At 27.3% G+C, this 26,407-nt stretch overlaps 1 protein-coding gene across 1 annotated transcript in view; it reads left to right on the plus strand.

Moving 5' to 3' along the window:
- Positions 1-26,407, plus strand: part of LOC132927776 (syntaxin-16-like) — a 40,631-nt gene that overhangs the window by 6,821 nt on the left and 7,403 nt on the right. Inside the window, exon 2 of the mRNA XM_060992370.1 lies at positions 10,021-10,154. The gene's annotated coding sequence lies outside the window, so the exon portion shown is untranslated. The remainder of the gene's footprint in view (positions 1-10,020; positions 10,155-26,407) is intronic.

Below are 26,407 nucleotides of genomic sequence, written 5' to 3' on the forward strand. Positions count from 1 at the left end.
GAAGACTTTATGCTATGATTATACCTAATATTATTATTTACTGCAGAAACGTGAATTTTTGAATATAAATCGTGTATAACTATATATGTACTATATGTTATATTCTAGGTATATACCATTTAAATGTTATAAATTATTATGTTTTAATTTCATACTACACAAGCATGTAATTTAACGCTCAAGTAGGTATGTACGGAATTCACCGATTTCTTACATTATCGAAAAAGCCTCACAGTTTTATGTACCTATATAATCCATACATATAAAGCAGAAATCGTGTAGAATCATACGTTCGTGGGACTATGACTAAAAAATGGGTCATGTTATAACCATGTGCGATAGTCAAAACAACCAACATTTTAAGAAAAATAAAGATTATGAAATTATTAAGCTATTATTACATTAAATTATATAGTTTTAATTTTAAAAAAGGGTGGGCAAGTGGATATCGCTCTGCTGTATAGTAGAGATTGAGAGTAGGTCACTAAAATGGATGAGTTAAATTTTAATGCGATGGCAGGTATCATGTATACGAAAAACGATTCTGAACGGAGATGATTTGTCAATCTAGGATAATCAGTAGGATATTTATTACATTATTAACTATATTTAAATTATAATATATCGTTATATTACGTGATTTCGTAAAAAATTAAATTAAAAAAACAGAAAAATCGAAAATTATAATTGTTTATAAATAGCTTTAAAAAAGTCAAAATATTTTTGAGGCATAGCTTTCGATTTTGTCGAAAACTGATTATGCGTAAAAATTCCCGTTTTTCATGACGCTTTTGAAAACTACTGGAAATTTTTTACTTTTGATCCCCCAAAGTACCAACTGCAATTCATTTTCCTTTTCAAAGAGGGGCTGAAGTAAAAAAATCAAAGCAATATTACTACTCCAAAACGTGATGACAGACATAAAAAAAAAAATAATAAAAAACACATCATTGTAAAATCAATATATTCATCACTCCGTTCAGAATCTAAGACTGTTAATTACAGGTATATCGTATATAGTATGTGTATTATTAAAAAGTAGTGTATTTTCATTACATGCTTATACACATTGTTATTATTTATTAAAAATCAGTGATTTTGTTTTTTCTTGTTGTATTTTTGTTTCTACTTTGTTAAAGTCTATTTTTGAACTTAAATTAATAACATCTATTCAATGTGATATTGATTGTTTAATATTATGCACTTATCTTGAATTTTATACTCGGCATAAACTTTCAATAATACATGACCCGTGTATGGTGTATGTGTGGTCATTGTTGATAAAATATTTGTTAAAATTCAGCAAAATTATACGTCATTGCTTCCATATATCCATAATGAGGACGTCATAAAAATCGATAGAAATTAGTATTTAAATTTTAAAACATGAGAGTTTTCCCGCTATACCTTTGATTTCAAGTCGTCAAACCCGCTGTGCCACAATCGATGTCATTGTGAACGATTTCTGCCAAATGTAGAAATTGTTAATGTGCAAATAGAAACAAAAAATGTATATATTATCATTTATTTTAACAAACACGAAAAAAAATAAACATATTATTCTGCATATTAATAATTGTCGCACAGCCCATAAAAATATCAGACTATTATTATTATTATTATTTACAATGTGTCTAGCAATGAAACTATGAAAGTGATATTTTTTGCATTGTTGAAATTTCGACTAGTCATCAAGTGAATAATATGATATCAAGGTATACATAATAATAATAGTATATAATATACAATATCGAATATACTGCGTTGCATACAAAATTACTTTTTTGCATTCTCCGTTCCTAGGCGTAATAATTCGCTACATTTGTCTTTTGTCTAAATAGCAAAACGAGAATCATTTTTCCATAACGAGCAATTTCATGAGAAAAAAAAAATAATCTTTGTTTCCATTTTAATTATTTATCATAAGTCATAACTATATATACATATAATAAACACTGAACGCGTGTAAAAAAAAAAAGGGAAAAACAAGAACATTATACTAATGCGATTCCACACGGTCGCACACAATATTGTAACCCTACACGCCCGTGTTACTATGATATTACAATATTTGAATAGTCAAATTCGTATTGCTATATAATATTATATATTATTAAGTCGACATGACGAATAATAAATCCTTTGATAAATTTAATATAGGTAAAACGACTGACACATAAATATTATATCGGTACGCGGCTTTAATGGTCGATAAAAGATAATCTTGTATTGGGGCGCAGCTAATGAAATGTAACAAAACTAAATTTCTTTTTACTATTGGTTTTGAATTACCTATGCAATTTTATGTAGTAATGTCGTATGGTTTAATAATGAAATGTCGTTCGTACGAATTACCGAATAGAAATGAAATTCATATTGGTTTTCCGAAGTGCATTTAGTGTGTGATCTGTAGTAAGTAGAAAAGCGTTTTGTCCACGATAATGACGACCATCGCGAGCACGATAGTACAACTCATATTTAATATGCATTTTTAGATTACCTAGGCCCGACTTATTATAATTCTATGCCTTTGGATCTTAAAAGAACCAACTATTCTTACAAGTGAAACAATTAACATTACTATATAAATATATATTTTTAGATTTGAATAATAATGTGTCTTAATATTATATATTTATTGTAACAATTATTAAACTGATATTTATATTTATAACGTTGCATCATCTTAATCTGTTATTAATTAATTTATGATAAAACTTTGTTTCATTTTTTCGTTCTTTATTTTTTTCTTCTCTTATTATTATTATTACTATATGTTTTTAAAGTAAAATTGTTCCTCAATCTTCTTTTCAATAGTACCAGGCAAATAAATAATTAATGTACATAATATAATAAGAAATAACCTAATTGTATTATTTTATCTGTATAATCAAAACTGTATTTGTTTAACTTGTTAATTTGTAACCATTTCTTTTGATTTTTAAATTACTATACCTGTGAATAAAAAGTGCAAAGAGTTATTTTTATATTACCAATATTATTGTCATATGTGGAAATCAGGTATAGGTACAGATATTAATATGTGTAGAGGGGGGAATTTTAAAATACCAAATAATAAACATATTTATTTCGCTTACAAAACACAAATTTGTAAAAGATGACAATTTAAAAAAATCTTAGCATAATATTGTGCATAGTATCGCGATATAGTCTTAATATCGTAGCAATGGACGACGTTTTACCTACATTTTTTAAATTAATTAATGTCAAAAAGTAATAACAGGCACACTCGTCGTTCACGCACCAATGGAAAACGAGGTATTTCTTCTTTCAGTCAAAATACGAAAACAAATTTGTCGTTAAAAAAAAAACTAAATATCTTTCTATTAACAATATCATAAAGAATAATTACATTTAATTTTCACTCGGTTTTTAAAGGCATTTCTATTCCTCCTCTTCCAACTAAATTTTCGTCAATGGATTTGTAAATAAATTAAATGATTAATTATGCCTAAATAATAATTCTTAATGGTCATCGTGTTCCAGAAACATATATAATATATGTTGTGTTTAAAAAACCTTCACTCCACTCTTCTATTGTAGTATGGCCAGTATGGGACAATGATATTATGTCGTTGTGCGGTATTAAACACATTTAAAAACATTATGATAATGAATAATAATAACCACGTCCGGTACGGATAGTCTGATTTGAATATATACCTAGGTAAATAACTGCACTGTTTCTAAGTTTCCGCGCAAACTTCTAAAATCGGAACTGTTTATTCGCTGTTAGGCGGTCCCATTAGGGTTTTACAATTCAAGGAATATATTTTCTATGTAACAAGGATTAACAATGCACTTTGGATGATGGTAGTTGATTATGACATTTTTTATAGAATAATTTAGTTTTGCCATAACTGTAATATTACTCTAAGATCTTTATGGAGTGTTTAGTTAAAAATGTTGGGTAGGACATCAGTTAATTTTCTGTAATGTTTGAATTTTTGGCACTTCTTAAGTGCTGTAGGTCACAGGTGCATATATGATGGGGTTTAAATTTGTCTTATAAATTAATAATTTGATATTTATAGGTTTGTATGAGTATTTGTATTCAAAGGAGTGCTGAGGTATGCGAAACCGGTTGTTCAATTGGAGTTTAATTGATTCTATGTATATGTTATGCTACGCATAATCACTATATAATCAATAATATCCATATCTGTATCGATATTTAATATACATATATAATATATAAAATATATTTTATATGTAATTTTAATTGAAATATTCCGAGAGGAATACAATTTTTAATTTTGAAATACCTAGTTTGATTGAAAAATAAAATATTTTATACTCGGCATCTTAACTGCAATATAAATATATATTTATTTATTTTATGTATATTAACGCCAATCGGCTTTTAAAAGATAGAACATAATGATATACATAACATTATTATATAAATATAATTAAAACAATTCGGAAATAATAAATCAATGACAAATAGTATGTTCAAGTAACACGTATCCTACGTTACTTGTAAAAGTTGTCTCAGTTTAATAAAATATACTAAATTTGATATTTCTGCTTACCAACTTAAAATATAAATGAGTGTAACTGAACGATATAACAAATATAAATAATTTAAAATATTATGGCACTTAAGCATTTTCACAAAAAGACATTAGGGTTAATAGATCCCAAGAACTATATGCAAAGTTAACTGCTTATTATAAGTAAGTCGTACTAAGTAAATATTATTTATTTTTTTTTAATAAAAATATTATTTAAAAAATAATTCCTAAAATGTTTAAATGTTGTTTTAGTTGCTCAGTATTTCTGATAAAGACATACGAATAATTGTTGTTTTTTCTGTGGAAAATTTGTTGAGACACTAAAATGAACAGACCGTGTAGTATCTTACCACAGATATGTGTATTTTTTGTCAGCTGTGAATTTTACTCTGATTATATATTATATATAAGTCTTATGTAGATAAACAATTTGCAGTATTTGTATGGTGTATTTTTTTAATATTAAATTTTTGGAGACTTAAGTTCTTCTAAAAGTACTAGGTTATTTTCGTCCAAGTCCTTAATTATCCTTAAAAGTTCAAAAACTTGAATTTGAATTAGAACATTAATTATTTAAGAAAAAAGGTGAGCACGATTGGTGAATCATCCTGTATAATAATATATTGTATATAATATACCTTTTATGTAATATATAATATTACACGGCTGACACACCTATAATATTATCTACAGTACACCTACTGGATAACTATCCTCCCGTTCGTGTAACGTATATATTTATATTGTTATTATTTCGCCATATAGTACAATGATGTACCAAATACATAAATAATGATAAATTATTATTGCTGTTTATGATAATAGCGCAAGGTGTTCCAGAATGATTCATCCGATTTAAATAATCTATATTTATTGTAGAATTTGAGTGTGATTACGAGTTGAGATTACGAAGTTTTTTTAAATTTGTAATTATATTTAGTTTTTGTCGAAATGTTTACAAATGCTCAGTGTGACCCTCCTTCTAACAAATTCTAACTCTATTAATTAATTTTAATTTTTAAGCTGATTTCGTTAGAAATTTTCGAAGTTTTTCACTTCGATCTGGATACAAGTTATTCGGGAAATAAAATTCACCCACGTAATTTTAATATTATATAATATAGGTACCTCACGATCAAATATCAGAACCCACTTTATAAACACACACCACGGAGAACCCTTAAAACCAAAACAAACACTGTACTACCATGACCAATCAGTGATGCGTAATTGCAGTATATTATACTGTATATTCTTTCAAACGATAAGTATAGTTCGTTGGCCTACTTACTGAAATTGAATGAATCATTTTGGAATATCCTGTACCTATATAATATAACACATGTTATATAATATTTATTGTATTATGTATTGTACCAGTATAAGATATATAAACATATGTGTTCATATAGTTATGGAAATTTCATGTGCACGCGGCGCGTTTATTTATTTAGATATATATATATATATATATTAAACACATCAGGTATTTATTATATAAAGTCATGCGAGACCTATCGGCGATGCATGTACAGTTATATAGATGTATTATACAGATTACGGGTGTATAAAGGTATGTAGGTATGACTGTAATACGATTACTGGTTTATTATACTGAATAATATTAATAATGATAAAAAAAAAAATTAAAAAATCGACCGATATGCGCCGCCGAAACGAATTCGTATTGCATGATAGCAGGTACGAATATTGTATTCTATGTTTTACATATAGCACCATAGCGGTCCAGAATAATGTCCCAGTCAAACTATAACTAGAGATTATGGTTTACGAGTATCGTTATAACAAGCAGGGGCGCAATTGCAAGGGCAACAAGGTGAAGGTTAAAACCCCAACTTTGCTTATGCCTTGTTGTCTTGTCCTAATTCCGAGTTTAAATACAAATGTACATAAATTATTACAAAAACAAAAGGTAAAAATCGTTTATCCTCCCCATAAAACAGTTTCAATTACACCGCCGATTTAAATGGCAATTTTTCATCCGGGTATTTTATAATTTTAGAACCTTTATTCGTATATTATTTAAACTATGCAAAACCGTAGAATAATACTTATGTTAAATATCTTTTATATAAAAATCATAAAAAATATATTAAAAATATTTTGTCTAACGCCTGAATATGATTTTGCCGGTAATAATTTAAGAAATTATTTTGTATTATGAATTTGAACTACCCGTTTTTATTGTAAATTATCATCAAACGATTATTTTTCGAAAATGTTGTAGTACCTATCTAAATTAAAATACGAATAAATAGGTAGTTTTCACTTTTAAAATTATTAATATATATATATGTACTTTATATACTGATAGGATAGTTCTTATTGATAACGGTTTCACATAAAAATGAATGTGATATTTTAGTCTAGTTAACTTATACTCAAGAGATAATTTTTATAAATTGTAAAATTTACTTATTAGTTATTACCTACTATAATTTTTATCAAAATCCTTATATCTTCTAATTATCGCGGATTATTTTCCTTAATACTTATTTTAAGAAATCTATTGTTCAATATTTATTTATATCGATATTTTATACGCAATGTCTCCTTAATAATTTCTAATACAAAAATGTGGGGGGACTCTTCTTAAATTGTGTATTTAAAAATCCAAGTATTTGAAAATATAGTCCACAAGGATACTTGAAAATTTTAAATATGAAAATTTAAACAAATTCATTATTAAATGGATATTTGAGGGTAGGCATGTTCGGCGATTCATCCTGTATATGTTAGTGCCAATGTAGTATTAGTTTCTATATGATGTTTACTTGCCCGGGCGCTCTCGTGTGTGCAGCAAAACATATGATAAAATTCGTTTAATGACAAGATTGGAAGTGAAGTTTAAGATGTTTAAGATGTACGAGGTGCTCCCAAAAACGAATTTATGCATTGTTGCAGTTCAAATATTGACCATGTAACAATGAAAAATGAGTGGTAGCCAAAAAAGAGAAAGAGGTGTAAAAAAATCGTAAAGATAGGATTGAAGGAATGGTTTTTAAAAGTGAGGGAAAAAAAACATCCGTGTCAATGGATCACATTTACGGTAAAAATCAGAGGACTTGGCTATGTGTGGTAAATGCAAGAATATTTTTGGCTAATCAAAAAATACATTTTGGCGGCTGATCGACTGGGATGAAGATGAGGTCAAATGGAATATTTTACTATTCAAAAATAGACGAAATAATAATAAATGAATACTTAATCGCGTATTAGAAACAATCGGAAATATTTCACTTTTGCCCGAGAATGTTCTCAATATTTCTATTCCATAATTTTGTAATATTATATTAAAATAAACGGTTTAACGATTTCATACATTAAAATATTACTGCTGTAGATATATGACATTTATCAAAAATCATCTAATACCATAGTAATAATAATAATACGTAATACCTACTTAAATAATAATATATTATATATAAGTATGTGCAATATGTCGGTTTTGATTTTTGATGAAATAATATCAATAATATTGTTATAATATATATTGTATAGATGCAAAATGCTCCTCGCATGATCGGCGCGTAGCATTATAATTAAAAAAAAATGGTTTAGAATTTTTTTTTTCAGTCAAACCGAGTCAAGTCGGCATATTTTCTTTCCGTAATGATTTTAAACTCTGCGAGTCAAAATTATTGTTATTTGTAAACCATTATAACTGCCGACTTTTCGACGATATCGCACGTGTTCGCTTATTATCATAACCCGAACGGAGTTGATTATTTTCTTTAACCATCGGGGGCCCCGCACCTTTGAAAAATAATATTATTATTATTATATTATTAACACGTAAGTATGTATAATAGAATTATAATAAACGCGTACACCGGCTCACGGTGGCGACACGGCGGGTCAACGGAGTGCGTAGAAGCTCGCACACGCATGCACCGCCCGAGTTATTTTTAGTGCAGTGTATTATTATATTATTATTATACGCGTGTAGTAGACATTATAATACGCTGTGCGGGCCGTCTTCGATATACTTACGCACAAGACTTTCGAGCGTTGCCGTGAAATCCGATTTCAATTATTCCAGACGAACGTCGTCGTCGTCGTAGTAGTCGTAGTCGACGGTCGTAATGCAACTACGCAATACTATACGCGCTAGACTACATAATAATTTTATAAAATATATAAGAGTACTTATATGTATATATGTGTGTGTGTGTGTGTGTGTGTATTATATTATTATATATTGTAGAGAAATGCGATGTGTACGAGTGTATTTCGTCGAACGCTTTTTTTCATTGTCGTTGTATATATTTTTTTTTTCGCCAAGTTAGAAAACAACGAGATGTTTTATTTATTTTTCGATTTTTTTCTTTTCTTTCGTTTTTTTCTACGATATAATTTGAAGCCCTATATATACTATGAGCGTACATAATACTATAATAATGAATAGCGCAGTCAGGGTTTTAACTTCGTGATATACATATTTTTTTATTATCATTATATTTTATATATTTATGAAAAGTAAAAAATAATTAATTACAAACACTTAATTGAAAAATGTCTTACACGCAAATACACAATACATCATACCAATTACGATATTTAATAAAATATGTTTTGTAAAATTTAGATATATATATATATACACTATTATATATAGGTGCCTGCTACTGTATTAATTATATAATAATAAATTCATTCCTCATATTTTAAACAATTCCGTCGAGAAAGCTGGAGATATTGTTTTCTATAAATATCGTTGCAGCTAAATACTACATCGATGATTATAGGTACCAACATATATAATTTTCAGATGACAAAGCTAAACGCATTATTAAGACTATAATAGTATTGTTTTATTTTGAAAATAATACAAATTCTAAACTTTCAAATGTATAGAAATATGGAATATTGAATTTTGTATTATATATTTTATAGGCGTCCGACATATCATTAACACACAATATGCTCAAGAAAGAAAAATCAAACAAAATTTGAATTACTATAATATTTATTTCATTAAAAACTCGAGTACAAAACAGTCACATTTTAAATATAGTCGAAATATGTATAAGTAATAATCAGTCAGTTCAAATGTAACCATCTTTATAGTCTATAGTTATAAATTTACAAGTTATAACTCCATGTTACATATTATATCATTAAAAAATGAATAAACTTATTATAATTCATAATCCTAAATTCGCAATACGCCGACACCGTCATTGAGAACTGTATAGTAACAGTTTACGCATTACAGCTAGGACAACGCATGATACTATTACTATCAAATTTCTACATCCGCACATTTTTCCTGCGGTTCGCGTCGACTAAAATATTTTGTATCTAATACGTTTACGTGATTCTTATAGTACGCTACAAACATTACAATAATAATTGTCATACAGCATAGCTCTATCGCAGTAAAAATACACTTATTTACACACGCCGTGTAATCTATCATATAATGTTATTAATATTTTTTAAATTATATTTATAGGCACGCGCGAGGTATTATCACGTACACACGACGATTGGATTTATCATTTTATCATCAATGTCGTACTCACACAAAAATAGATGTAATGGCAACGAGAGAGGTGTTCAATCGAGAAAAAATTTATCAAATTTTGGGTAAATTTCATTATATGTTATTACTATTATTATTATTATTATTATTATTATTTTTATACCACGCGTATAACAACTATTCAAATTATTCAAAAATTTAATTCTAAAAATGTCTTTTATATAACCTAACCTTATATTGATTTTCAGGGGTTATTCCTTATTAGATTCATTCATAGGCCGTAGGGGAGAGCAGTAAAACTTGTCTATGCTTATAATTTTACATATTTTATTAAACAATATATGTATATTTATTTTTATACGTTTTAAGAAAGTGACATCGTATATTATATTATATATTTTTTTATTTTTTATCTTACTAACGGGTAGCATAAAACATTTCGATTTTACTTTGTTAATTTTAAATTTTAATATTAATCGAGTAAATTAGTAACTCTAAGTAGCCTTTTTTTATGTTTTTATAATTTAAAATTATGTGGATTTTAAAATGTACAAAAAATATATAATTTTAAAATTATCATAGTTTGTTTCAATAATAAAATATCAAAACAATTCTGCGTGTGGTAGATAATATTTTAACCTTTAAACTTGGTGTTAGATAAATTGATTCTCATCATATTAAAATAATAGAGCAAAATAGATTTTTTTGAACGCTAAATTTGTCATGTCATTATGGTGCAGTAAAAAGGAAACTACAGTCGTGACTATGACGTCGCCTTAAGAATTTATGCACAGATAATTTACTAAAAATATTACTTATATACCCATTCGACCTATTATTAGTAATTAATATGAATATGCATTAATGATACATATACAATTGTATTAATTATATTGCTCCATCATAGTTGGCCATATACTAGACTTATACCAGACATAAAGAGCCCCCTTTGTTCTACAAATTGTCATCAAATTAAAATCAGTAAATAATGTATAAAACCTGTACTATATATAGGTAGACCTATTTCGTAATTATGTTTTATAGATAGGCATGTGTATTGCGAATGCAATGAACTGTTCTGATTTATTTATTATGTAGGTACTAACTAAGTACCTGATGTAAATTTATAAGCTGGTATATCAAATATACAACACTGTGATACGTGGGCGTTGATAAATGTATCCATTCATGTGTGTGTTATGTAGGTGTAGAATTTGCAAGGGTGTGCTGTAAATGCGTGGACAGTCTCTACGAAAAATAAGGGTACCGGGGCGCAGATAAAATCATTACCTGTAGACATATTCCTCCTTAATACGGCCGTAAATTTGCATATAAGGTAAAAACAAATTAGTGTAATTACTGTATTCCGCATGTCCACCAAGCCACTTATTAGCGATTATTATTATACTGTAATATTATGATGCACATTACAATATTTATTATGCGTAATGTAAGGTACTAAAGTATATTAATATAAAGCCATGTGCGGTATAATATATACGCTCAACTGCGTGGGGACACTCGGGGTGGGCAACGAGGTTCCAGCGTAAGTATAGGTATACCAAACTTTTAGTACCTATTATACAGAGATTCGACCGAAATTGGCTATTTCTTGATTAGCTCGGGCCTTGGAGTATAATTTAGTTACTCCTTAGTCCTTTTGCGTGTAAGGAAAACCCATCAACAACCCCGAAACGCTTGGAAAAAAAATATGTCAGCACTATACCGTACTCCCCGGACAGAATCGTTTAAACTTTAAGTTAGGTCAAATTGTTAAAGTCACATCGGACTTTTAATTAAAACTAATGGTAATACAATCTAATAGGTTAAAAGATATACTCTTGAAATTAAAGAATCGGAAAACATAGAGTTCACAACGTATAGTCTTGAGAATATCACATTTTATTTCTGATATAATTTCATTTGTTAAGTATATTATATTGTATAATATTATGTTGTATGATTATTACATCGGTACCACAATAATTTAGATTCATTTCATATAGTATTCATCTGATCTAATATTTGTTTGAAATACGTAAACTAGTTCTGGGACTCTAGGTTCTTATTGATGTATACCTACTATAGGTTTAATCATTTAAGGCGAATAAGTACACATTTTCTCAATATATGTATTAATGTTTATTGATTATTTTTTCACACACCCAATTGCAGTTGTCAAATAAATTAAAAAAAAAAAATTGTGATTTTAATTTATGTTATTCATCGAGTTTTAAGTTTTTGAATGATAGCGTCCATTTTTAGTATACTATTCAAAAGCAGGATATTTTTCCGAGAATTCCATTATAAATAATTAAATAATATATAATAACTGTATGGGTATAGATATTTAAAGTTTAGCCGAACAGACTGACGGCGGTGTACCAACATTTTGCCGGATATTCCTTCGTGTCACTCCATTCGGTCTGCACTCGTCTAAACACTAATACCGATGAGTATTATCGAATTAACTACTGTACTCGTTTGAAATTCGATTTTTATGTATTGCAATTCTCAGAAAATTATTCCGCTGCAGTGCTACGCGCTATTATTATATATGTACATTTTATACTGTATACACTGGACACCGGTGCACTGATAATAATCTCAGACCACTAAATAATAATAAATAATAATAATTGTGCTCAATGCACGTCAATTTATAACATGCACATAAACGCGTGCACTACACAGTCGAAATTAGATCGTTATAGATATATATGGCTGCCTAACGCGTATATCATATACCTGTAGGCCGTATAGGTACTTACACCGGCCGCACCCGATTAGAACAAACGAAATATAATATTTTACATGTCGTAATAATAATATTGGTTGTCGAACGATTGAGCACGTTGTACCGTTTTGGTCTAACGTTTGAACACACTTAAATTATCTGATATACCTATACAATCCGGTAGGTATGGGCTAGATAGGTATTAGGTATTACCTACTCGATTAGTATTGAAACTATAATATATATGAAGTTAAATAAAATACTGGTAATTCGAAAATTGTAACTACAGGTTACAGTATTAATATCAGACTAGGCATAGTTATATTAAAAGTTATATGAGTTGTTTGAGTTGTTTTGTTTTTTTATTTCGTCGAGAAAAATGATATACACTATGGGTACTATAAATATTCGTTTGTGTGCTAGGTCGATGAGAAAACAGTTTATTATTTGAGTTAGAGTTAAAATTTTAAATTATTGACAATTCAATTTACATTGACAAATTAATAATTAACATAAAGTTAAGAACTAAACACTATATCGTTAAATTAGAAGTTAATTAGTTAATCAATGATGAATTTATTTCGCTAAGTTTAAGGAAACATAGAAAAAACTAGTAACTTAAGAAAGTTAATCTACTTTTTTTTTAAATAATACATGAAAAACATAAAGTGTATTTTGTGACTATCTATGTTTAAAATTATTATATCAATAACCATTTATTTTATTTTAACTTGATGAATTATTTTTAAATCAATTAAAAAATCTAAATTATTTCAAAAGTAAATTATCAAGTTCAGAATTAAGTAAAAAAAAGAGGAAATGCAAATGTTTGTAAACTTGGTAATAGCCAATAGGTAATACTAATAATAGTGATATAAAATTCTATGAAATAGCAATAGAACTCAGAAGTATTATAAATTCTATTCTGTTTTATTATTAATTTAAAATCTAAACGAGAAGCATAATAAGTAAATGTGATAGGCGATAGCAATTAACAATGTAGATATTGATGCCGATTGCTCGATGGATGTGAATGGAAACTGACAACTGTTCCCCAACAATTGTATTTTTGTATTTAAATATGTTATATATATATTTTTTTTTTAGTGAGCAAATCTATCAGAGTGATTTTTTGGTGTATTATATAACTTGGTAAATATAGTTTTTATAATTAACTAATAGACATTTCGAAAACTTAAAAGAATTACAAATTATATAAACGTCTATACAATTTAATGTTGTTATAAACTACATACAAAAGGATATCATTTTAGATAATGTTGACATGGTAATACTTGTTAAAGGATGGATACTTTTAAAAGGAAGAACAATTATTATGTAAACATTTTAATTTATTTTATATTTTAGGTATATCTATTGGCTATATTACCTACTATAATTTCTTTATATATTATACTTTTTTTTGATATTTAAATAATTTTGGTCTTATTTTACCAAAAGAGGATGTCCTGTATTTTATTGGGACCTTGGTTCTGTAGTTTCAAGTTTATAATAAAATAAATAAGAAAAACACAAACATATTACTGTACTCGTATTTTTTTTTTCTTTACCGAAGTCATTTTCATTAATTTGATATCCTCTCACTTGGCATTCATTTGCGCCGGCTCTGTATAAAAGTGTTTATTTGGAGTTAAACTTGTGATTTTGCGACTAAAACGGTATTGATTTATTTTGTCATTCGGTAGGCATTGTAGTTGATTCATCTGTTAGCGTTTCAAGTAGTTATTATTGATAAATAAGAGCATATGTTAAAATATTAATATTGACATTTTTAAGTTTTATTTTGTCATCGATAACATGGTTAAAAGTGAGTTGAGTGGGCTTATATGTATTAAATTTGGTTAAGATGGAGGTCATTTGGGATGTTACTGATGTTAGGTTTTCGTTTTGTTTGTTCTGGTATTCATTATTATTTGTATGAGTCTGGTTTGTGTTTGATTTTGTAGTCTGAGAATAAGTTTAGCTGTTATTTATATTATTTGAGCACGAAGTACTGTTTTATGGCGGGGTTTACACAGTTTTGGTACTACAATTTAAATTTTCTTTAATTCCGTCTATGTTTTCTGTTTCGCAAGGCGATGTTCTTTTCGGACTTGCTGCAGATTTTTGAAAATTTTACATCTTCGATATAGCCTAGGAGTGATAAGTGATTTCTTAATTTTACGACGAGGACCGTGATCAATCGAATTTTACCGATATAGTAAGAAACGTCAATCACGTTAAAAAAATATATTTAATTTACTTCCATGTCTGACGCTGACGTATTTAATGCATACTACATCTGACCGATCGAATCGGCGGTGTATTTAGGATTTTGTCTTGTCTAGCGAGTGGAGTGATGTGTCCAGTGTGTCTAGAGGCTATAATGATTCGAGTAAGGGCTCCTCTCTTGTAAGTTGCTTTAAAAGTTAAAACCGTGTTTAATTTAATAACATTATAAATACATATTATAATATACTGTAAAAATGATATATTGTTCAACTACTTTTAGATATAACTCGTTAATTTACAACTAGTCTAATTTTAATACACCAGACACCGTCCAGTGACATACCTACTAATAAGGTACACCCATTTGGTCTATTCCTGACCATGCATGGTCGTTTGGCTAGATGCAGGGCTATGTATAGGACGTATAGGTATATAGCTATTATTATGACTATATTAATTGCTTATAGATTATAGTAACTTTAAACGTATGTAATAATATAAATAGAATGCCTTTTTTATATTATCTCAGAAATCAAAATCAACATTGGGCATTTGAGTAATAATATTATTATTATTGTTCTTTGAAATTCTTCGATAAAATATAACCATCTACTATGGACTCGTGTTTTTTTAGCATTATACAAATATATCAATCTATGAATAAATATTTTGGTTGAGTAAAAAAAAAAAAAAATTGCTTAAAATAATAAAGGTCAAGGGCCACTGCAAACGTGCTACTGACCTGAGCTTGCAGTGAACTTGATATAGTAAATGATTGGTGCATATTTATAAATAGGTATAACTAATAGGTATTAATAGGTATTAATTATAGTTTATTAGTTTAAACAAACATTTCAAATAAAAATAAAAAAATTAATATTTCTCAATTTACAAAATATTTAGATATATTATTAACGTTTAGAAAACTGCAATCATAATAAAACAGCCCCAAGTCAATTTTTAAGGTACATTTGTTGTTGAATTTTTCACTAAATTATAAAAAAAATAGCGAATTAAGTTAACTTTTGAAAACACTTCGGTTCAAATAAGGTTCTTCTTTATAAACATATAAACAAGTTACTGAACAATTTCAATAATTTTATTTGCTCAATTAATATAATATAACCACAACCGAAAATGAATAGCAATAATAGAATTATTGTTTTATTATAGACAATCATACAATATATTCTAATAAAGTAATAACTATTGGATAATTATTCTCTTAATCACATAATATGGTCAAATATTTAAAATCTATTTTTTTTCCTACAAACTCATCTGTAATCAACAAATCTACCATATATTTTACGACTATTGAGCTGCAAAACTCCGATAAATATATTATGTGAAAACCTAAAAGATCAGCTCTCTAGTCGTATAGGTAGGTAACCTAATAATATGTACTATATATAATAAAATAAAGTACTCTCTGTTTTTTTACTCTATGGAATACGGTACACCGTGGTTGATAAAAACCATAAATAGAAAACATATATAAAGTGTTATATAACAGTTAAACTGTGAACATAACACTTGCGTAACAGTAGGGTGACATAATGTGCGTGGTCCACAATGGAGGGTCCATTGTCCATCACTTATTGTTGAACGTTTTGTTATAAATTTAAGTAATTTTTTTCCACCTATTTTTATCCACGATCAATTTTTTTTTTTTTTTTTTGATTACTTACCTAACAGTGTACCGATATAAGAAAACTACAATAATATGATTTGTACAATAATTGGGTACCGACTTATATTTTAGGTTTATACTTACGTTGAATCTAAAAACCACAACATTTTAGTAGGCTATTTTTTAAATTTTCTGTAACCAAAAACCGTAATTTTATAATTAAATTATTATTACTTAGTGTCATTTATTATATTTTATATTTATTTAAATAAAAAAATATAACATACATTACCGTCAGCAAAGTACTTATCATGATAATGACATTTAAGAGATTTTTTTATTTTATAAGAGACTAACAATGTTCTCAAAAAAAAAAATCACCCAATACAATAATATATATGCACAACAATCGGTACGCTTTATACAACTTAAAGTAATTTAAAAAAGTTTACGTCCCTTCCCTAACCCTGTAAGAAAAATTACTTAGAGGGCTACCTATTTTGACTGACACTAAATCTACTTTATACTGTATTAAAAAAATCTTTTTCCGGTGTTTGACTTAAGCTGGAGAGGACGTGGAGTGACTTAAAACCTTACTCAGATAATCAGATATTTATGCATACCGCTATTTTTTTTTTATTTAATTAGGACACATAGGGCGGTACTTCATTTAGGATTTTTGAAACAAATTAAAATAAAATATGTGTGCAACTATATTGGAGGCAGTGGTACACTGGTACATGGTAGTCATATGCAAATAATAATTACGTTTAATATTTTTATAAAAAGCGATAAGTAGATAATCACAGTTGTAGATAGATCATAGTTCAATAACCTTACAGTAACTTACTACGAACCATAAAAAACAAGAAAACAAAGAATTTTTCTCGTAAAAGACAAAAATCAATGTTGTAAATAAAAATAAAATGTGATTTTATTATAGTTACTCATTATTTTAAAAACTATTAAAATTTATTAAAATATTTAATTTATATAATTTACAGTAGAAATAATAAAACAATTTTTTTAAGTTTTATATTTTTTGATATTTTATTTTTATACTCTAAAGCTCAATATTTTTCGAAGTACTTTCATAAAAATCAAAAATCAGACTAGTAATCAATTGTTGAATTTTTAAAGTATTATATAAATGTAGGTATGTTGTCTTTTAAAAAAAAAGATAATAACAATACAAAATATTTAAAAACATATTTTTTTTTTATAAAAATTGTTGTTTTATTTCGATTACCTATAACTTATGTAAGAAAAACATTATCAAAAACGATAACAATTTTTGAAATAATGAGTATTTCATGATAAAACCAGCTTGTATTCTTATTTATGGAGTAAAAAAAATCAAGTTTAATAAAAAAAAATTGTTTGAAATAGTAAATGTATTTTTTTTTTAATCGCATTGAAAAGTTAGACGTCTTCTCCCGTGATTTTAGCTTAGTCCTTACATGTTTCTTGTTATAATTACAATTTTATTAAAAATAAAAAGTATATTAATGTTGAATATTATTGTATAAACAACTAACTTGTTTAAAATGTTTAAAAATATACTTCATTAGTTCATTATTGATCCATTTAGAATGTCTACCGACTACCACTTACGCTCACTTATGAATTATGATTGAAACTTTTAAAGTACATTTAGTAAGTGTAATAAGTTAAAAATGTTTATTTGTCTGTGGCAACAATAATGTATAAAACTAGAATATAACTTAAAATAAATATATAGTATAGGTACATATTATTATCGTAATTTTTTTAATTACCAACACATTATAAATATTAGGAATTTAATAATTTAAGTATACTAAGTTACATATACCTACTTTTTTATAAGACTACAAATCAAATAATTAATGTTAAAATATTACACGAAAAATAAACCTATACCAATAATTATATTTTTTTGTTATTACACCAATAATTGAATACCTGTTTAGCTGTAACTATGTACACATTTTATATATGGGTGTAACTTGAGTATCTGACATAGGTATAAAATAACTTATGTTCTATTCAATATGTTTAAGTTTTTTTTTTTTTTTTTATAAAATAACTACTATAGTCTGCAATAGCTATTTCGAAAACTTGATTTTAAGGGAAAATGTAGATGGATAAAAACTTTTATGTAATAGTCGATAAAAATATTTTAAACGTACATACCTATAATATGTCTATATGTCTTTAAGTTAGTATTTTAACAACAGTAATTATGCTTAAATACCGTTATTATAAACTGTACTTAATAGTTAAGGTTGTTGGTGTTAGCTAAAATATCAGGTAGAATGCATAAGCATGTATATTTTAAGATATATAATATGATTTAAATATTCGAGGAAAAATATACTCGATTCTTGTCCAAAATAAATGTGTGGAGAAAAATGAAAATTGCCTTATCCTTTACTTTTAATGAAAATGAACAGTAAAGGAAAACTGTATCTTAATTTAGATGAAAAATGGTCCAACCCGTAATAAAGGGGTGTGGGGAACGAATAAGCCTACTGCGGTTATATTACGTGGAGATGTGTTACGTCAGGCTTTAAATGTTATGAAAATTAAAATAATTAAAAACAAAGTCCTTAAGTATTATTTGGTACTTTAAATTCTAACAATCGTAATTTAAATAAATTCGTTATTAAATTTAAAATAGGGGTGGCTATGCTCTGTAAACCTACTTGTATATTCTATACATTTTGTCGTTATATATATATACGATATACGATGTCGATATACCTACCAAATAATAATATAATATCGTAAATCATATTAGGTGCATATCATACTATTATATATAGCAATGGCGTAACTAGGATTTACAATGCTCGTGCATCTCGCCAAATACGCCCATTTCAATAACAGGTATAAGACACGACAATAATTTCTATAATTATTTGAGTGCATAGGTATACCTACGATAAGAGAAAGATATGGTCTCGCCGAGTCCACGTCGTTTTTTCAGACTTACAGATATAGGTACGAGATATTTTTTTTCAACCTCAAGTATTTCGTTGTAACTCGATACAACATATATAATACGGCGGTATACGTGTTTTAGTATACAGTTCAATGGTCGTATATACATACTTACCGATATTACATGTTATTATACGTAATAATAATATACATATTACGAATACGTCTGTGATGGGAGGTATAGGTACCTGTTTTTCAGTTTTCCAGTGAACATTTACCGTTATTTGAATATGAATGTGGCGTACCACGTTTTAATCGTTTTCATCAACATCAAACAGTGGTGTATATGATGATGACGTGTGGAGGGTGGTAACTGGCGAGTCGACGAATAATAATAAAAAAATAATATATTATTCATATATACTTACCTGTAATACTACCGTTATAGGTAGACCCTAACCAATGGATTACTACATATTTACACTACTACTGTGTATATAGAAATGATTAATAAGGTTTCGACTAAACCGACCATAAAAAGTCTTTACATTAAAAAGGATACTTTTCACTCAAGTCGCTATATACATAAGTAAATAATATCTATAGTAAAAGCAACCGGAAAATATTAAATCAGAATTCGGATTACGAGTTAAAATAAGTAAGTATCTACTTATACATATCATTAATAATTAAAAACTTCGCGATACTGCCAAGCTGTAGTACACGAGTGCAAAATATAACCCTGCAAACGCAACCCAAAAGCGCAAAAATAAACATCCCTTCGTAAGCCAAAAAAATATTACCTTTTTTACAACGCATAAGGGCAAATATTATATTTTAGCAAAATAAATTTGTTCTTATTATTGAGCTTCTGCCGAAGGTGGTATTATAAATAACACGTTAAATAAAACGTATATAAGCCCCGCACAGTCCAGTTTGGAATTTTTTTCTGTGTACATGCACTGCTGTGCTCCACGTTTTAATATTAAAGATGACTTTAGAACTACGATTTGTCGTATTTTGACTATTTTATTGTATAGTTATAAGTAAATTTCTGCTTGGTATTCTTTAACTCTCTAAATACTTAAATATAATTATAAAGACTGATAGGCGTAAATTGTAAAATTAGTCTTTTAAGTGCGACGGTGTGGCTCAACTCAGACATGTGTGATAAATATCAGCTGCTATTTTCAATACAATTTTTTAAAATATAATCAGTAAATGTGCTGATGTTTTTTCATTGCCAGAAACTTGTAATTAAAATATTGTTCATAATTCACTTTTGTATTTCATTAATTCCTAATAATCCGTTCAAAACTCGAGAGGTTCAGTTTAAACAACAAGATTTTCAAGATTTAAGGTAATAGATATATCTATATTTAACATATACTCTAGTGCATAGTGATATACACACATTTTTTACATAAAAGGAAAACTCTTTTATTCACACCCCGAATTAAATTTACACGTTAATAAACATATATATAAAGTAATGAGCTAAGAATATCTATCTAAATATACCATATATTAATTTTTATATACTAATATTAAATAAGAACTATATATACCTTATTTTTAACTCATTACAAGTTATAGAAAATAGTACATAAAAAGTACCAGAAATATCAGTAGAATGTAAAAATCCAATTCAAAGAAATTAGTACTTTAACCAATGTGAAATTTTAGATTCATTTTTGTCGTGTTTAATTTCAATATAGATAAATATAACATTAATTTCTTAATTGATTATTTAATTTATAATTATATATAATATAATTACAACCAAACTCGATTATTGTGTTTATTGAAATAAAAAAAGTACACTATATTTGAGCATCATATTATGTATAATGAGCATGATTGAGTAAGGGAAAAGACCTTTGGTCAGGGTTGCGGAACTTGGAATATAAAAATGATCTTGATTTTACTTTGCAAAATGAATTCGTACAAATTAAGAGAATACTCTTTGCTAACTTTTTTTTTTTGATTGACTTGAATGGTTCGCAAATTAGTTGTTTGAAGAAGTATTTCCTTGTATATTTAAACCAATAAAGGTATATTTGACAATTCCTTTTGCTAATTTTTGTTCGAACGAAAGAGCATTCTCAAAATTAACTAGAATTAAAAATAAATAAATAACTATTGTTAAACACAGTAAAACATGGATGTACAGATGGTTTATTAAGCAGAGAATGATTTCTTGAAACCCCTGAATTTAAATGAAGTACTCAAACAGATAAAGATAGGAAAAAAATTATTTTATTTTGTGTATTAACTTAACTGCTACCAATTTTTATAATTTTTTTCTAGATGGGATTCGGGCGCTTTTAATACGCATGTATATTATTATAATATAATTATAGTATACTATAATTTATAATCATGACTTTTATTAACAAATTAATTGTTTAAAAATATATTATGTTACCAGTAACAGTTCTGTTTTCTCCACCCACTAGTTAACAAGGTTTGGGTAGTGAGTGCGCTTGTACATATAATATAATATTATTATGATTGTTTATTAAGCGGTTCCTACATCAATGTCATTATTATGTTATAAACAACAACACTGCATATAGAACTTATTTACCCTAATCCAAATGGATCTGATAAACCCAAAACGCCGCATATCCTATCCGACCGTCACGCCACATGAAATCGGCGATCTTTGATTGCAATAATATTATGTGCATAATTTAGATTTGACACGATTTTGATATTATTTTATTACGTTAGCGTAACATATATGGTATACTTTTATACTTCTAAAAAATGTTCAGTTATTACAAAAAATGTTAAATAGGTACCATACCACGTCTCAATCGATATTACTTATAAGTATACAATATACATCTATATTATACCTATACTATATAAATATAACGATATCACTTATATAGGTCACATATTATATTCCCTTTGATGAGATTTTTTTTTAAAGTTGGATCTTTTCAAGTAGAACTTCTACAAAAAGAATATTAAACCGTCTAACGTCTTGGCCCGCAATGAATTTCAATCTTAAATAATTTAACAAGATATCAATATATCCATTTTTTAGCTGGCTGATAAATCAATAAAGTTGGTTCTGAATTTAAAAAAAAAGTGATGGCGATTAGCTAAATACATTTATTTTATTATTATTTTTATCGCGCAAAATTATATAATATGTTTTTCAGGATTAAAAAAAAAATAGTACAGCCGGATTGTCGTTGGATTGGAAAACAATTATTAGAAACGCTATACTATAACAATATTGTCAATTATTTTTTAATACATTTAATTAATTGTGAGAACAGGTCACCCTTTTTTTTAATTGGACTCAAAGACCTGTGTTATTTTTATAGGTTTAGTGTTGGACTAAGCCAGTAGGCAGGTGAGCGAATACCCATTGTGACGCTCCTAATATTTATAGATACTGCAGAGCTGTGCCTAGACCCTAGGGGGGTGCGAAAGGGGATATAGGGTATACATATCAGGCGTCATGGCCACGAGGGCATCAAAATATATAAAATAATAATATTATTTTAAATTAACCATCTGAATTTTTATACATCGAATTTTCCGATTAACAAAATAATGATGCGATGACACACACGCCGCCAATAATAATATATTTTTTGTATACTTTAAACGTTGTCGAAAAAATAAAAAAACAAATTCGATAGTACATAGTAGAAAGATAACCATATTAATAATGATTGTGATTCGTGGGTTTAACCACAAGTGTATAAATAGCCAATTTTTGTTATGCGCACTGCGCCCATTGCACTATACCTTCCAGTCAACATTCCGTTTTATTTCGATTGTATTTTTATGATTCTAATCTATACTTCGACCGTTGTCAGTCATCTACTCTCATTTATGCTTTATGCTATACGACTGCCGACTATCATAATATATAATACTTGATTCAGTTGATTCACCGCGGATCAATTATACAGGTACAGTGGCTATATTATAATACTAGGTATTATTGTTGTTAAATTTATTCGTATTTAAATACGAAAACTATTACATTCTACACCCAATGCATTAAAAGTTTAATTTTGATGGGTACTGGTTTAGTGGTTTTTTACATGGTTTTTCTATAGGTATCAACATCAACTATATGTCTATATGAACTATCAATAGATATATTTAATAATGGTATTTTCGATTTTTATAACAATTTAATTTATATCTTATAGACCTATATGGCTATATATTATATACTTTTTTCTAGGAAGGTGCTTAAAATGATCTCTAGTACCGGGCGCTAATTTTGCTAGGCATGTTTTAAATACCACAATTAGTAGGTATGCATTATCCGATTATTGTATTATCATTAATTATAAATTATAATTGATAAATTTTATGTAATTATAATTATTGTGCGTTTTTTAATAAAAGTAAAATGCATTGTGCCCGACTTAAAAATGTATCTAGAACACACAATATTAAATTCATGTTGAGCAGAATTTATTTTGTGTCGTTAACTTTAACTTAAGAATAAATTGAATTATTATTAAATTTAGATATTTGAAGATTTTTTTGAAACAATTTGTAGATGTTCATTATTGACATTTAAATTTTAAACTAAGTTACGAGCATTTTAAAATCATAATATTTTATATAGTTGGTTTATATTTTTAGTATAGTTACTAATCAGTTTAACTTTAAACATCTATAAAAGACTAAGATGTTCTAGATAATATTTTTACCAATTTAAATCTGACACCATGATATTATATAATATTAAATTAACAACACAAAATATATTTTTCTGAATGCACAATTCTGAGATAACCTACACATATGGTCACGTGAATGTAGTGCCCTCTTGTATTATAAACTTTAAATTTTAATAGGCAATAATTAAATTCCTAAATTCTTTTTTAAGTTTTCACAATTTTATATATTATTGTCAAACGTTAAAACTTCAGTTCTGGAATTCACTAAAATAGGTTGTTAATAAAACAATGTCGTAAACTGTCTATAAAACGAGGTATAAATATTATAAACGTGAACTTCGAGAAATAGTGTTCTGCTTATTGTCACTATTTCCTGTGCACGGAAATACTCGTTTCAAAAAGTTTTTTGAAGGTTGATAATAAAATATATTTTTTAAATAAAACGAGTGACTGTGATTTGAGGAAGAATTATTGGAAGGATATAGTAATATTCTGAGATACCATCTGGCACCCGTGTCTATCAAATCTGCCCGTTTTACTACAAGTGTTGTATCACATCGACTTACCCTATCGACAATCGAAGATGAGAAACTTCATATTTTCAATGACCCGTTGAAAGCCCTTATGTGTTTTCATAAAACTTATATATTAATACAAAAGTGACACTTTTTATTCGCTCTGTTAGACCTTTAATTTGTTTTGTATAATATACAATATTCAACAATCATTTTTTTACCAAAATAACTACCACCTTATATCAAATTATACAAAAGTGATTTATAAACTTATATAGTAGGTATGCGATTAACACACACAGTTTTATGTAATTTTATTTAAATGACATTAATACCTATATATAAACAAAACAAATTACAATTCACCATGTTGATAAAATATAATTTCATTAAATCATAACACGAAACCAAAGCAGTAAACCGTGAAGTATACTACCTATATGTATATAAAACGTATTAAAATATAAATATATAATCAGTACCGACTAATTAATTATTTAATAATTGTAATTTATTATTATAATGTCGGCCGTATTACGGGCCACGAAACTGAATACTGATATTACAATACTAATCAATTTAGAACGCTTTGATATTTTTTGATCGTGAAAACTTTCTCTTTAAAACTTTTGAAACTTCTCAGCATTACATCTTTCAATCTCTGCCGACAATACTCCATTCTGAATTAATTTAATGAATTCAGCTTTAATTAATTTATCTTTTACCGCTGTTAACACTGGTTAATTTCGATGCATGAGATAATAAATCACATTACATCTCTTCATCGAATCAAAAACAGTCAAATGACTCGATATTTTTAGAACAATTTTACCGTTTCAAGGAATTAATTTTTTTATAATATAATTTATAAAAATTATAGACATCTATATAACGTTGCAAATGAAAATTTTAGTAGTTACTTAGAGCCAGTGGCTTAATTAGGAGGGGGGACTACCATTTTTTTAATTGAAAACTGTCAACTTTATCACCTGCAATATATATATAAGTATTGAAAAATGTTAATAAAATAAGGCTGTAGGGGGAACTAACTATCCCATTCACCTCTCCTTAATATTAAGTCCATGCCTACAGAAATAATAGCAATACTATACGATCTAAAATCTAGTTATAAAGCAACAATTTTATTTGTTTAATACGTTTCCTATGACAATTTATAATGAATAAATGGTTTTTAAATCATTGTAATAGCACTTGTATTTTGTTCACTGTTGACACTATTGACACTGTTCAAAATAACTATAGCATTCAAAAATGTATATTAAAAACAAATAAATATGCTTTACAATAAATATGTAATATATTTTAATAAGCATACATTCAAAAAACATAAATATATTATACAGGTACCTATTCCATAAAACTGGTGGTGGTAGGCGAAAGCTTTATTTTTTAAATCAAATATTTATATTAATGCGGAATTTATTGTTTATGTAGATATTTATTAATATATATATTAAATCTGCAAATGTGCAAAATCACTTAAATCTTGTGAAATATGCAAAACTATGCAACATACGATTTTCAACTTGACATAATATGTATTGTGAATTGATTTTTGTGTCGAATCAGACTCAGATAATATAGTTTGAAATATGCAAATGCATGAAGTTCCGAGCCTATTGTT

This window comes from Rhopalosiphum padi, chromosome 3 (genome assembly GCF_020882245.1).
Source record: "Rhopalosiphum padi isolate XX-2018 chromosome 3, ASM2088224v1, whole genome shotgun sequence".
NCBI classification, from domain to species: domain Eukaryota; kingdom Metazoa; phylum Arthropoda; class Insecta; order Hemiptera; family Aphididae; genus Rhopalosiphum; species Rhopalosiphum padi.